We start from the raw sequence: 16,039 nt of genomic DNA, 5'->3' as shown, positions 1-16,039 counted from the left end.
TACCTCTCTTGTGGCTGTTTTTAAAAGTGCAGTGTGCAGAAACTTCAAATATGAACATGGGTGCATAATCATTAATCGATGTATCATAAAAATATAAGAGAACTATTAACCTCTACTTCTGACTCCAAGAAAACTAAAACTGGAGTTTTGGATTTGAATTTCTATAATTTTGAATTTTTACATTATCCCTTTTCATTTTGAACTCGACAAAGACAGGCTAGCTGTCGAAATATTGTTCAACCAATAAAACATCTATTGCAATCACATCGCATGTTTCATATTGTCTAATAATAATAGTAATAATAATCCTTTCAATATAGGCACAAGGCTTGACATTTGTGGGAAGGGGACTAGTTGATTACATTGACCCCAGTGTTTCACTGGTGTTTAATTTATTGACCCGAAAGGACAAAAGGAAAAATTAACCTCGGCAGAATTTGAACTCAGAGCGTAATGCCACTAAGCATTTTGCTCAGCATGCTAACGATTCTACCAGCTTGCCGCTTTGATAATAATAATAATAATGATAACCCTTACTATTATAGGCACAAGATCCATAATACTCAATGAGTTCTTATTTCATCGGCCCCCAAAAGGATAAAAGGCAAAGTTGACCTTGGTGGAAATTGAACAAAAAACAAAGAGCCAAGGTCAATTTTTGACTTACATCCTTTCAGGGTCAACAAAAATAAGGGCCAGCAGAATACTGGAATTAATATAATTGGCTTACCCCTTCCTCGTACAATTGCTGGCCTTGTACATAAATTTGAAGTCATTATTATTATTGTTGTTGTTTAAGGCGGCAAGCTGGCAGAATCATTAGCATACTAGGCAAAATGCTTAGTGGTATTTTGTCAGCTGCTACGCTCTGAAATAAGTACCAGTTATGCACTGGGTCAATATAATCAACTAGGCCCCTTCATCCAAAATTTTCAAGGTCTTGTGCCTAGAGCAGACATGATAATTATTATTGCTGTTGTTGTTGGTATTATTATTGTAATTATTATTATATTATTATTATTATTAATCCAAATTGTTTTTATTCCTTGACTTAGTTTCTCTTTCTGCCTAATTTCACTTCCTAGTATAATTAAGCACAATAAACATTGTTATTACTGACATATGACTAGACTAGATATATTTCCTAGATAATGACATGAATAAACAAACCAACACAGGAACCTTGATAAAATTGCTTGACCTACTAGAATCACATTGAATTACGTAATCTTTAAAATATTGGATTATTATAATGCCCACTTCGGTTTACAGTAAACCTAGTAAAAACCAGTAAAGACACAACTATCTCTGAGTGCCTACTATGTACTCTGGTATTTCACATACTTCTCTTTACTTATAGTGACTAGGTTATTCCATTTGTCACATTTAAATAATTGGATGGTCAAAGCTAGAATGTCTTTTATTGCAGGTCAGCTAATCTCTAGATTCAAAAAAGTAGATACAGTAATTCCTTACCAAACATGCACTCAGTACATCATGGATTTTTCTGGCTAATATTACTCTTTTATATCTTTCAGTCATTTGACTGATGGGGGAACAAACACAAACACATACACACACACACACACACCACACACACACACACACACACATATATATATATATATATATATATATATATATATATATATATATACATACATGGTAGGTTTCTGTCTACCAAATCCACTCACAAAGCTTTGGTCAGCCCAATGCTATAATAAAAGACACTTTCCCAAGGTGCCACACAGTGTGACTTAACCCATAGTCATGTGGTTGGGAAGCAAGCTTCTAACCACACAGCCACTCCTGCACCTATGTGTATGTGTGTGTTTGTGTGTATATATATTATATATATAACATATGTATATATATATAATATATGTGTGTGTGTGTATATATATATATATATATATATAATATATGTATATAGATATATAATATATGTGTATATATAGATGTATAATATATATGCATATACACATGTATAATATATATATATACAAATGTATAATATATATATATATATATATACAAATGTATAATATATATATATACAAATGTATAATATATATATACAGATGTATAATATATATATATAATATAATATATATATCACATTTATATATCACATTTCAATGCAGACATTTTTATTCTGATGTTCAATCTTATATCTCACATTCTGTATTTGACTTATACTTGATTTTACATGATTGATATATATACTAATTCATATTTATAATGTATAATTTATAAATTTTAATTCTTAATATTACAAAGTATAATCTTTATTTTAAATTTTTGAATTCTTAATTTTTAATGCTTAGTTGCATTGCTTATTTTTTAAAGGGATGTGAAATTAATTGCATATATGTATTTATATATGTATGTATAGGCTTTCGTTGACATGGAGAAAGCTTTTGATAGGGTCCCCCGATCCCTTATCTGGTGGTCAATGAGGAAACTAGGGATAGATGAATGGCTGGTGAGGACTGTGCAAGCCATGTACAGAGATGCCGTAAGTAAGGTTAGGGTTGGCAACATGTACACAGAAGAATTCAAAGTAGAGGTTGGGGTCCACCAGGGTTCAGTACTCAGCCCCCTCCTATTTATCATAGTACTCCAGGCAATTACGGAGGAATTCAAGACAGGCTGTCCCTGGGAGCTCCTCTACGCTGACGACCTTGCTCTTAATGCTGAGTCACTATCAGAACTGGAGGAGAAGTTCCAGGTGTGGAAGGAGGGTTTAGAATCAAGGGGCCTTAGAGTCAACCTAGCTAAAACCAAAGTACTAATAAGTAGAAAGGTAGACAATCCACAAATATCTTCAGGAAGATGGCCCTGCTCGATCTGTAGAAAAGGTGTAGGTAGAAACTCTATAAGATGTACCCAGTGTAAGCTATGGACACATAAGAGGTGCAGCAATGTCAAAGGTAGGCTAACTGGGAAGATAGTTTTTGTATGTGGCAGATGCTCGGGAGCATTAACCTCCGAAAATCTGCAGAAAACAACTTCCGTCACTTTCCAGGGGGAAAAACTAGAAGTAGTTGATAGCTTCCGTTATCTAGGTGACCAAGTCAGTAGTGGGGGTGGGTGCGCTGAAAGTGTAACTACTAGAATAAGAATAGCCTGGGCAAAGTTTAGGGAGCTCTTACCTCTGCTGGTGACTAAAGGCCTCTCGCTCAGAGTAAAAGGCAGACTGTATGATGCGTGTGTATGAACAGCCATGCTACATGGCAGCGAAACATGGGCCGTGACTGCTGAGGACATGCGTAAGCTCGTGAGGAATGAAGCCAGTATGCTCCGATGGATGTGTAATGTCAGTGTACATACTCGACAGAGCGTTAGCACCTTGAGAGAAATGTTGTACCTAAGAAGCATCAGTTGTGGTGTGCAAGAGAGACGATTGCGCTGGTATGGTCATGTGGCGAGAATGGATGAAGATAGGTGTGTGAGAAAGTGCCAATCCCTAGCAGTTGAGGGAACCCGTGGAAGAGGTAGACCCAGGAAAACCTGGGACGAGGTGGTGAAGCACGACCTTCGAACTTTAGGCCTCACTGAGGAAATGACCAGAGACCGAGACCTTTGGAAATATTCTGTACGTGAGAAGACCAGGCAGGACAAGTGAGCCCAGCCCACTTATGAATGCCTTTCCTCCCTTGGACACAAAGACCGGTTGAGGCAAGCGAAGTCGATATAGAACCTCATCCGACGACAGACACCCATGCCAACCCCCCATGCTTGCGAAGACATGTTGGGGCAAGCGAAATCGAAATCGAAACCGAATTGAACCAGCCAGGATCCCTGGCCTGGTGGTACGTAAAAAGCACTATCCGACTCGTGGCCGTGGCACGTAAAATACTCCAATGCGACCGTACGACAGGCACCCATGCCAACCCCCTTTGCTTGTGAAGACATGTTGGGGCAAGCGAAATCGAAATCGAATTGAACCAGCCAGGATCCCTGGTCTGGTGGTACGTAAAAAGCACTATCCGACTCGTGGCCGTGGCACGTAAAATACTCCAATGCGACCGTACGACAGGCACCCATGCCAACCCCCTTTGCTTGTGAAGACATGTTGGGGCAAGCGAAATCGAAATCGAATTGAACCAGCCAGGATCCCTGGTCTGGTGGTACGTAAAAAGCACTATCCGACTCGTGGCCGATGCCAGCACCGCCTCGACTGGCTTCCGTGCCGGTGGCACATAAAATACACCAATCTGACTGTGGCCGTTGCCAGCCCCGCCTGGCACCTGTGCAGGTGGCACGTAAAAAGCACCCACTACACTCACGGTGTGGTTGGCGTTAGGAAGGGCATCCAGCTGTAGAAACATTGCCAGATCAGACTGGAGCCTGGTGCAGCCTTCTGGCTTCCCAGAACCCCGGTCGAACCGTCCAACCCATGCTAGCATGGAGAACGGACGTTAAACGACGATGATGATGATATATATATACAGTCGTGTATATGTATATATACTGTAATTTTCCAATACTGAAACACATGTAGTTCCTTCATATTTAATAAATTTAAGTATTAACTAAAGTAGGATATATATATATATGTGTGTGTGTGTGTGTGTGTGTGTGTGTGTGTATATATACATACATATAATATATATATATATATAATATAAAGTTAATCCAAACAAGAAAGCATAAAAAAACACAACTCGAGGACGTGGAACAAATATAGTATTATTGGATGCTCATGTATATATTATATACATATATATATATATATATATATATATATATATATATATATATATATATATATATATATATATATGCGGTTGTGAAGCAAGCTTCTTAACACACAGTTACTCCTGTATGTATATAATATAATATATATATAATATATGTGTGTATATGTGTGTGTGGGCATATAGATAGATAGAGAGAGAGAGAGATAGAGAGATAGATAGATAGATAGACAGACAGATATATAGATAGACAGATATATAGATAGACAGATATATAGATAGACAGATATATAGATAGACAGATAGATAGATGTGTGCTTTGATTTGGCATTAAAAATTAGCACTAATTAAGCGTATAGCTGGGAGAAAAAGGTCTTTGGAGTAAGATGATAGACTGGCAAGGAACACAGAAAGATGAAAAGAGAGATAGATTAAGACTTTTGTAATACGATAGTTAGGGGAGTAGGGATAGTGTTTATGACCTTTGAAAGCTTTCCCTTCACTTCTGCAATTTAGGCCCAGCTTGAACATCTGCAGTCAATGACTGCAAGGCCTTTGGCTGGCCCAAGGCTATAGCAGAAAAGACTCACCCAAGGTACCCTATAGTGAGATTGAACCAGGGACCGTGAGGTTGGGAAGGGAACTTCTTACCACACAGTCACGTTATCTCTCTTTACTCTTTTACTTGTTTCAGTCATTTGACTGCGGCCATGCTGGAGCACCGCCTTTAGTCGAGCAAATCGACCCCGGGACTTATTCTTTATAAGCCCAGTACTTATTTTATCGATCTCTATTGCCGAACCACTAAGTGACGGGGACGTAAACACACCAGCATCGGTTGTCAAGCAATACTAGAGGACAAACACACACATATACACACACACATATATATATACATATATACGACAGGCTTCTTTCAGTTTCCGCCTACCAAATCCACTCACAAGGCTTTGGTTGAACCGCTAAGTGACGGGGACGAAAACACACCAGCATCGGTTGTCAAGCAATGCTAGAGGGACAAACACACACATATACACACATATATATATATACATATATACGACAGGCTTCTTTCAGTTTCCGTCTACCAAATCCACTCACAAGGCATTGGTCGGCCCGGGGCTATAGCAGAAGACACTTGCCCAAGATGCCACGCAGTGGGACTGAACCCGGAACCATGTGGTTGGTTAGCAAGCTACTTACCACACAGCCACTTATATGCGCCTTATATGTATTTTTTTTTACAGAAAAAGGAGGAAACTAACATTAGATAAGTAGAGCAGAAACAATACACTTTCATTACTGACATTCCTAAACAAAATTATAAGAGATAATTGCGTTAATTATTCTGATGAAATTTTTTTTACATATACACAATTTCATGCCAATGTAAATGTATGTTTATGAGCGAGTGTATTCGTGTGGTAAATAGCTTGCTAAACAACCACTTGGTTCCGGGTTCAGTCCCACTGCGTGGCACCTTGGGCAAGTGTCTTCTGCTATAGCCCCGGGCCGACCAATGCCTTGTGAGTGGATTTGGTAGACGGAAACTGAAAGAAGCCTGTCGGATATATGTATATATATATATGTGTGTGTGCGTGTATGTTTGTGTGTCTGTGTTTGTCCCCCTAGCATTGCTTGACAACCGATGCTGGTGTGTTTACGTCCCCCGTTACTTAGCGGTTCGGCAAAAGAGAACCGATAGAATAAGTACTGGGCTTACAAAAGAATAAGTCCCGGGGTCGAGTTGCTCGATTAAAGGCGGTGCTCCAGCATGGCCACAGTCAAATGACTGAAACAAGTAAGAGGGAGTGAAGAGAGTAAATGATTTTCTGTAAAACTAAATGGATACAACGTAAGGGGTATTAGCCATCTGAATGTGGCTAGCCACTGGGGGCGGGGGGGGGGGTGTTACTGATGCTTCTGGTGACGTTGATCGCCTGGGGCTAAAAGCATCAGTAACACCCCGCCACATTCAGATGGCTAATACCCCTTACGTTGTCGAGCGGTTACTGTTTATATCTTGTTCAGAGATTTATTGTTGTTTAAATGGATACATCAGTATGGATATATAAACTGTGGATGTGCTTTATATATGCATGTTTGTGAATATGTACAATGTAGCTACAAGTATTTATGTGAACAGTTTGACTAGAAAATGAATTCTTTTATGTTTTCACCTTTAATATTACTCTGAAATATTTATTTCTTTATTGCCCACAGGGGGCTAAACATAGAAGGGACAAACAAGGACAGACAGAAGGGGCTAAGTTGATTACATTGACCCCGGTGTGTAACTGGAACTTATTTGATTGACCCTGAAAGGACGAAAGGCAAAGTTGACTTTGGCGGAATTTGAACTCAGAACATAACAGCAGACAAAATACTGCTAAGCATTTCGTCCAGCATGCAAATGATTCTGCCAGCTTGCTCTGAAATATTGCATGTACACTCATGTATAGACATATTTGTGTGTATGTGTGTGTGTGTGTATATATATATATATCATCACCATCATCATCATCATTTAGCGTCCGTTCTCCATGCTAGCATGGGTTGGACAGTTCAACTGGGATCTGTGAAGCTGGAAGGCTTCATCAGGCCCAGTCAGATCTGGCAGTGTTTCTACGGCTGGATGCCCTTCCTAACGCCAACCACTCCGTGAGTGTAGCGGGTGCTTTTTACGTGCCACCCGCACAGGTGCCAGTCAGAGCTGGCAAACGGCCACGAACGGATGGTGCTTTTACGTGTCACCGGCACGGGGCCAGGCGAGGCTGGCAACGGACTCATATATATATATATGTATATATATATATATATATATACAGTCAAAAATTGTGAAGCATGACTGTCACCACTACTACATGAACCTGAAGATTGCAGAATTTAATGCATGAAAGTACTAGTTCAATCAGAATGAACATTTAACATTCTATTATTTTATTTTATTATATTATATTATATTATATTAAAATTATATCATTATAAGATTGTAAATAAAACGTGAAAATCAGACAAGGTTGGAATTCCTTTTATTAATATATTCTTCTATACACAATCACACCCGTATATATATATATATATATATATATATATATATATACACACACACACACACACTAGCAGAAAGACCACCTTTGGGGCAACTTTCTGCTAGCCACTCGATAATATTTTCATATTTGATTCCCAATTCTAATAATTTTTATGAATTGAATAAGAATTATACACATTGGGGAAAAAAAAAGAGAAAAGAACTGAAAATGAAAGTGGCTACAAGTCTGTGACAAAAGCTTAGACAGCAATATAAGGCCAAAATTCAAAAACGAAATGAAATGGGTGTTGTATGGAAGGGCACCTTCCTGACAATTAAAAAAAGTATAGCCAGTAACTTATTTAGGGCAGATGGAGAGGAAATGTGTCAGAGACCAGGTCACAGATGTTCCATTGAGAATTTTTAATACAAGATATAAAAGAAAACTAAAAACATTTTGTATGGGTTCTCAAATGATTAAAATGGGCAACATAATTGTTTTATATATATACACATATACACACACACACACATGATTATGCTCTCCATTTTAACTATATATATTTAATATATATATATATTAATATACATATATATTATATATGTTTCTTTATTGGCCACACAGGGCTGAACACAGAGGAGACAAAATACAAAGTAGAGCTTTTCTTTTTGGGAAGAGTAAAAAGGGGAGGGGTAGAATTTCGATCAAAAGGGATCGTGGAGAGAAAAAAAAAAAGAAGGCTGATCAATAGGGATCGTGTATCACAAAAATGTCATAATGTAATAAGAGGAAACAGATTAGGTTTATCGGTGGAAAGAAAAGCCTGCAGAAAAGACCACGGTAACCTCGGGCAATAATGTCATGCAATAAAAACACGTTACAGTAAGTGACTCTCTTTTTCTTTTTGGTTAATAGGATTATGCTCAAGCTGGCTATGTAATTCACATGTACCATCCTTGCTACATTCACCCATCTTTTTTTTGAAACAGTCACTAGATAAAACTTCCCTCTCTACTCTCACCTTCCTCTTCAAGTGATATTTGAAGAATTGATGAGAGATTCACCAGAGAGGAAATTGTTTGTCTCTAGACCTTTCATATGCGTCCACCACACACATTCTTTCACCATAACCACAAGTACAATGAAAATGGCCCTTCTTTCCCATTTCAAGGAAGGAGGTGCGACAATATTCATGATAGACTCACCTAGCAAATTATCTTATTTGCTAAACTAAAATCAGAAACCAATTGGTCCAGGAAACTAGATGGTAACAGTTTTTAGCTTTCATTTTGTTCTTTTCAGAATTTTATCCCAAATTTTGTGGTTTTAGAACCTAGCTGTTCTTTCTAGCATGATGAATCCCATAAGTGGATTCCTCTTATGTGTATAAATGTACACTGTATTTTATGAGTAATACATAGTCTTTGGACTAAATTTTTACACGCTAGGCCACTGGAAGTGAAAATTTCTACTAATTTCCATTTCCCTTTGACCTGATTAAGTATTATAAGTTTTTGGATAATTTTCGAATTTCAAAAGTTGGCATTTTTTTATTGCCGATGAGGAGCTGCGTCTGCGCAGTAGATTTGAAAGAATTAGGATGTAAAAACACGAGACATATAATTGATCGCCTCGTGTTTATATATTTAATCTGTGTTCCTGTTGATAATGATTTCACCTAGCAAATAATCTTATTTGCTAAACTAAAATCAGAAACCAATTGGTCCAGGAAACTAGATGGTAACAGTTTTTATTTTTCATTTCGTTCCTTTCAAAATTTTATCCCAAATTTTGTGGTTTTAAAACCTAGCTGTTCTTTCTGGCGTGATGAATCCCATAAGTGGATTCCTCTTATGTGTATAAATGTACACTGTATTTTATGAGTAATACATAGTCTTTGGACTAAATTTTTACATGCTAGGCTACTGGAAGTGAAAATTTCTACTAATTTCCATTTCCCTTTGATATGATTAAATGTATATAAATATATATATATATATATATATATATATATATATATATATGGTGCTATTAAGCCCAGGTGGTGCTATTAAGTTAGACATGGCCTGGGCCAATAATGGCCGAAACCTATCAAAGTATCAAAGTATATACATATATATATATATACATATATATATATATATGCATATATACATGTGTGTATACATACATACATACATATACATGTGTGTGTAGATGGATATTCTTTTAACAATTTCAGACAGATTGTGCCTATACCAGATCACTGCCTAGAAAAGCTTTAGTCAGTCCAATTTTTCAACCCTAGTATTTATTTATTTCAGTCTGCTATTTATTTTACCAATTTTGACAGCAAAGTGAAGTTACTGAAGATACCATTCCTCACACAACAGAATACTATTTGACAAACTGTAAAACATAAACACAAGCAAAAACAAACATATAATGGACTTCTGACTCCAGAATTAGGCACTAAAGCAACATGTTGTGTACTAAGATTAACCCTTTCGTTACCAACCCGGCTGAAAGTGGCTCTGGCTCTGAGTACAAATATCTTGCTTTCATAAGTTTTGAATTAAAATCTTCCACCAAACCTTAGTCACAATTTATGTTCCTAACACTGGCTGAATGATAACTAAGTTATTTTACTAAATTCTTTGTTATATTTAAAGCAATTGAAAGAAACACAGAGCACCTCAAAATAAATACAGTAACGAAAGGGTTAAGCTAGAAACTACATGGTTGTGAAGCAAAATTCTTGAATGCATGGATATCAAGAATCTAGTGAGAAATACTTTTTCAGTAAGGTGTCCCCCAATTATGGGAGACAACTCAACACATGCTTCCATTTAATTACACATCCTCAGAGATACATAGTCTTCAATGTGCTTGTTAGAAAGTAGAGACAAGAGAATTAGAAAGTGGATGTATATGAATGAATATATGTTAAAAATTAGGACATTTAAAAAACAAAAAAAATCATTGAGGTTAAAGAGTAAGGGATGTCATCCTTGTTAAAAACAATAGTTGAGTTAGTGTTAGCATACTTAATGCAGTTCGTTTCAAAAAAATCTAATTAGAGATACTTACTGTAATAAAGCTTATCATTTTTAATTTACAGAGACAGTACAAACAAATAAGCTCACATACATAGACAGTGTATGTGTATATGCATATGTATTCCCATTGTTTGAGAGCAGACAGATTGTTTGAAACAATTATTTTCAGGTGGATAACTGTGCACCAGATTTAAGATGAGGTGACTGCTGAACAGATTTTGTTGACAGATAATCTGGAATTTTGCTTATTTGAACAACTAGCTACATGGAATGTAAGATAGACTATACAAGAATATACTGAATCATGAAGTAGCGATTGTGACACACAAGCTCATGTTATAAATTGCATCTTTAGACTGCAAATTTTTAAGGTTACAATAACCAAGATATTTCTCATTGAAAAAATCTGCAATAAGTAGTAAAAATGAAAGTATTAACCTATTAGCATTCGGATTACTCTCTCAAGTGTGGTACTTAATTATTCATATTATTTTAAATTAATCTTGTATTATATGTAGCTCTGAGATTTCAATGGTGTGATTATAATTTTTTTGAAATGACATTCTAGGGTAGGTGTGAGAGGCCTGATGTGGATGGTTTGAACATAAAACAAATAGAATATTTGGGTTGCATATAGCCTGTTTAAATGTTTGTTGTTTGTTCCTTCTCAAGCCATGCCTCGCTCATAAGGGCCAGTTTCCCGGTTTCTTGGTGTATAGGTTCCCTACTTGGACAGGACGCCGGTCCGTCGCAGGTGAGCTGCAAGATGCAGGAGGAAAGAGTGAGAGAAAGTTGTGGCGAAAGAGTCAGCAGAAGTCTCACCGTTACCTTCTGCCGGAGCCGCGTGGAGCTTAGGTGTTTTCACTCATAAACACACACATCGCCCAGTCTGAGATTCGAACCTGCGATCCCTCGACCACGAGTCCGCTGCTCTAACCACTACGCCATGTGCCTCCACACCCTGTTTAAATGCTAAAGGGCTGAATAGAATCTAAAACAAAAAGAAAGAAACTGAAACAAATGCCTTCATTATAACAGTTTTTCAATTGAAATAGTAATATGTAGAAGAGTGATAAAGCTGCTCCCCAGATACGATGATATTCTGTCTAAAATAACATTTACGGATGATCTAGTGCCTCTTCCGGACAGTTGAGTGAACTGAGAAAAGTCCAAGTACCTAATGACATGTTTGTAGAGGATTTGACTCTAGGAAAAAGGATAGTCTATATTGTTATCCATTTGTCCACTTATGTTTACAAGTTTGTTTACATACTGAACATTTTCAAACCCTTCTGCTACCATATTTATATAATAATGAAATTATTGTATACAGTGCTCAGGTGCACCACAACTTGTCAGAAAGTGCATATAAAGTACATGCAGTAATGTAGAAATGTCTGGAAAGCGAACACGTGCTTGTGTGTGTATGGAGGGAGAAAATCAGGTGTAGTGTTGGCGAATCTCAGGAAGCATGGAAGTTTTGAAGGATGCAGTGCTCCAACAACTAACAACTGATGCCGGCAGTTTGTTCCATGCTTCAGCAACTCTCAGCATGAAAAAATGTTTCCTGAATATTTCTACTCAAATACACTGCATTTATTTCAATTAATTTTTAAAAACTTAATGAAGAATTTAGTAAAATAACTGTCATCATTAGACTGGTTTTTGGCACATAAATTAACATAAAATTTTATCAACATGTTTCTGTTGAAATACACTGCATCTGCTTCAATAGATTTTGAAAATAATGAAGAATTTAGTAAAAATAATCTTGTTATTATTAAGTGATTTGGAACAATAATTAACATGCTTTGAAGGTAGGTTTTAATTTAAATTGCTTTTTACCAGGAAGCTTGTATTACAGAAAGAAGTGTGATCTTGAACATATTGGTATAAAATGGGTTAAACAACAAAAACACAAGAGATGACATCATTAAGGAATCAAAGATTAAAGTAGAATTAATTAAAAAACACATTTATATATTGGAATATGCTAGGGAGAGAGAGAGAGACGATAACAGAGAAGAATGTTAGAATAAATTGAGTGCCAGTTTAGGGTAACTAAAAAAAAAAAGAGAAGTACAGATCCAACCTTGGATGTAATTTGGTAAATAATTTGGCATCCCCCTTTCAGTTTTATATCCAATGTTTCTCCTTTTAATTTAGAGTTCTGAGATAGTGTTGTACCATGCAAACTAAAAGAACTTTCCCCTCTATTTATCTTTTCTCTGTTGACATAAAATCTGTTACATTTTGATGTATTGGGAGAGGGAGACAGACAGAGAAAGGATGAGCGCTACTAAATGACAGAAATTAGTCTGGAAATTTTTGATAAAGTGATCTTCCATTTACTTCCTTAGATGGATTAGGTCACTTATCTCAGTTAGACCAGTGGTAGCCAAACGGACATATGATACTTAATAACAACGCAAAACAGGATATTAAGGTGAGCAGCTGAAGTGGTTTCACATGCTTTAACTCCAATAACAACAGTTAATTCAGAGGATAGGTTGTAATTAATAGAGGACTACATTTGTTTATTCATTCTTTATTGACTTTTCCATGACATTATGGGACAGAGGAATCCATTATTGAGGCAGCGTTTTATTGCAGAATGCCCTTCGTGTCATAAATCCTTGCCTGTTTTTCAAGTAAGGTATGCATTTATGTCGGGGCAACAATGCTCAAACAACAATTTCAGGACAGGGGGAGTCACAACACCACAAGTTATAGCAAACACATATACATTCTTTTATTCTTTTAGTTGTTTTAGTCATTTGACTGCAGCCCACGCAGGAGCACTGCCTTGAAGGATTTTAATTGAACAAATCGATCCCAGGATTTATTTTTTAAGCCCAGTATTTATTCTATCAGTCTCTTTTGCTGAACCGCTAAGTTATAAGGATGTAAACACACCAACACCAGTTGTCAAGCTGTGATGGGGAGGGACAAACAGACACAAAGACACACACACAGGTACATACATACACACACAAACATACACACACACACACACACACACACACACACACACACATATATATATATATATATATATATATATATATACGACAGGCTTCTTTCAGTTTCCATGAACCAAATCCACTCACAAGGCTTTGGTCGACTCGATACTATAGTAGAAGATACTAGCTCATGGTGTCACGCAGTGGGACTGAGCCTGGAACCATGCATATGGTTGGGAAGTATACCATATACGCTTATGCCATATTTATACATATATACATACATACATATATATATATAAGAGGATATATCAGCCTCTTAAAGGAATGATTACATCCAAGAAAACACTGGTTCTATACCTTATATTTTTGGGAAATAAAATTTTCCTAAATCAGTAGATATATATTAAGTATATAATCCGTTTTTAATTACAGGACTAAAATGGGGAGTTAGCGATTAATTATTCTTTATTATAAATAATTTGATAATCATTTCTTCCTATAGCTGTTTCCATTTATACTCATTGAATAAATTACAAATTTATGCATTAAATTTGCATTTATATGTTATGAGCAAAATATCATCAGGAAAAAGTCGGCTGGAATGAACAGATAGATCAACATGTAATTTCTTAATATCTAACTTTTCCCTGATGATATTTTCCTCATAAATTATAAATGCAAATTTAATTTATAAATTTGTAATTTATTCAATGAGTATAAATGGAAACATCTGTAGGAAGAAATAATTATCAATTTATTAATAATGAATATTTATTAACCACCAACTCTCCATTTTCTTCTCTTAATTCAATACAAATATATATATATATAAATAATAATAATAATAATAATAATAATAATAATAATAATAATAATTGTGTACAGTGCTCTGGTGCACTACAACTCATCTAAAGTGTATATATAATCAGGTGTAGTTTCGGCGGATTTCGGAAAGCATGAGGGCCTTAAACACATATATGCACATACCAAATGCAAGTGCACTCAACACATTATGTAAAGTATATATTATGTAGATGGATGATGGGGTAAGGGGGGGGGGTTAAATAAAATAGAAATTCATTTTAAAAGAAGAGAAAGCACAAAATTCCAATGATACTGATTGTGAAAATAAAACCTAATTGAATTGAAATAACATGAATCTTGTAAAAATAGCAAAAAAAAAAAAATTATGTAAAGAAGTAGACTGAGACACCAGCCTAAAATTCCATGAAAAAAATTCAATCAATTTAACACGAAACACTTTTGTACCTGTCATTTTCAAATCTTTAATTATTTATTTATTGAAAATGACACAAATAGGTTGGTCTTTAAACTATCGAAATAACAGGTTTCTTTAAAAAGAAAATGAAAGTTATCAAAGGAAGTTATCTAAAGTTTAATTTCAAAGAACACTTAATATTTAAAGAGGAAAAAGTGTTAAAAAAGAAAAAGAAAAGTAGGAATTTTATTGTAAAATAATTGGTTTCAACTAAATATTCAGAAAATGAAATTCCTGTTACCTGAGTAGCATGAAATTTTTAAAGAACTATAAATAGAATAGAATAAAGTCTGTGATTTTTTTTTCTTTTACTCTTTTACTAATTTCAGTAATGGTTTAGTCAAGAACATCAACCACTTTTAATTAACTTGTATTCTACTACCACTACTACTACTACACATGCATTCATACATACATGTGTGTGTGTGTGTGTATGTGTGCATGCGTAGGTGGAGCAGCATCTTGGGCAAGTGTCTTCCTCTTCCGCTACAGCACCAAACAGACCAAAGCCTTGGAAATGAGTTCAGTAAGCAGAAACTGGAAGGAGACCATCATATACATGCAAGCATATCTATCTATCTATTTATCTATCTATCTAATATAAAGTGTGTGTGTTTCGCATAGCAGCCCCAGCCCATCCCAAGTACCTTGGATCGCAGAACGACCTGTTGTGCTTACCTTGGATCGTAGGGTCACCTGCTGTGCTTAAAGAGACCTACTGAGTCAAGTACATCAACATCAAAATAAAAATCAAATGGAAATTGTAGTTGTGATACCTGTGCTGGTAGCATGTAAAAAGCACCATCCAAATGTGGCCGATGCCAGCGCCACCTTGACTGGCTTCCGTGCCGGTGGCACGTAAAAAGCATCAACCAATCATGTCCACTACCAGCCTCCGGTGGCACATAAAAAGCACACACTACACTCTCAGAGTGGTTGGCATTAGGAAGGGCATCCAGCTGTAGAAACACTGCCAGATCAGACTGGAGCCTGGTGCAGCCTCCTGGCTTCCCAGACTCCA

The 16,039-nt window shown here is 36.2% G+C and overlaps 1 protein-coding gene across 5 annotated transcripts in view; it reads right to left on the bottom strand.

Annotated features, from left to right (window-relative positions):
• The window catches only part of LOC115216453 (transient receptor potential cation channel subfamily M member 3), an 841,279-nt gene that overhangs the window by 802,174 nt on the left and 23,066 nt on the right, over positions 1-16,039 (bottom strand). Inside the window, exon 1 of one of the 5 annotated variants that reach the window (XM_036506320.1) lies at positions 12,866-13,055. The exons of 3 other annotated variants lie outside the window; for them this stretch is intronic. The gene's annotated coding sequence lies outside the window, so the exon portion shown is untranslated. Of the gene's footprint in view, positions 1-12,865; positions 13,056-16,039 lie in introns of those variants that run through there. One more of the 5 variants, XM_036506323.1, reaches the window with a different exon arrangement.

The sequence above is a fragment of the Octopus sinensis genome, linkage group LG10, assembly GCF_006345805.1.
Source record: "Octopus sinensis linkage group LG10, ASM634580v1, whole genome shotgun sequence".
Classification (NCBI taxonomy): Eukaryota; Metazoa; Mollusca; class Cephalopoda; order Octopoda; family Octopodidae; genus Octopus; species Octopus sinensis.
This window is presented reverse-complemented; position numbering and strand designations above follow the sequence as displayed.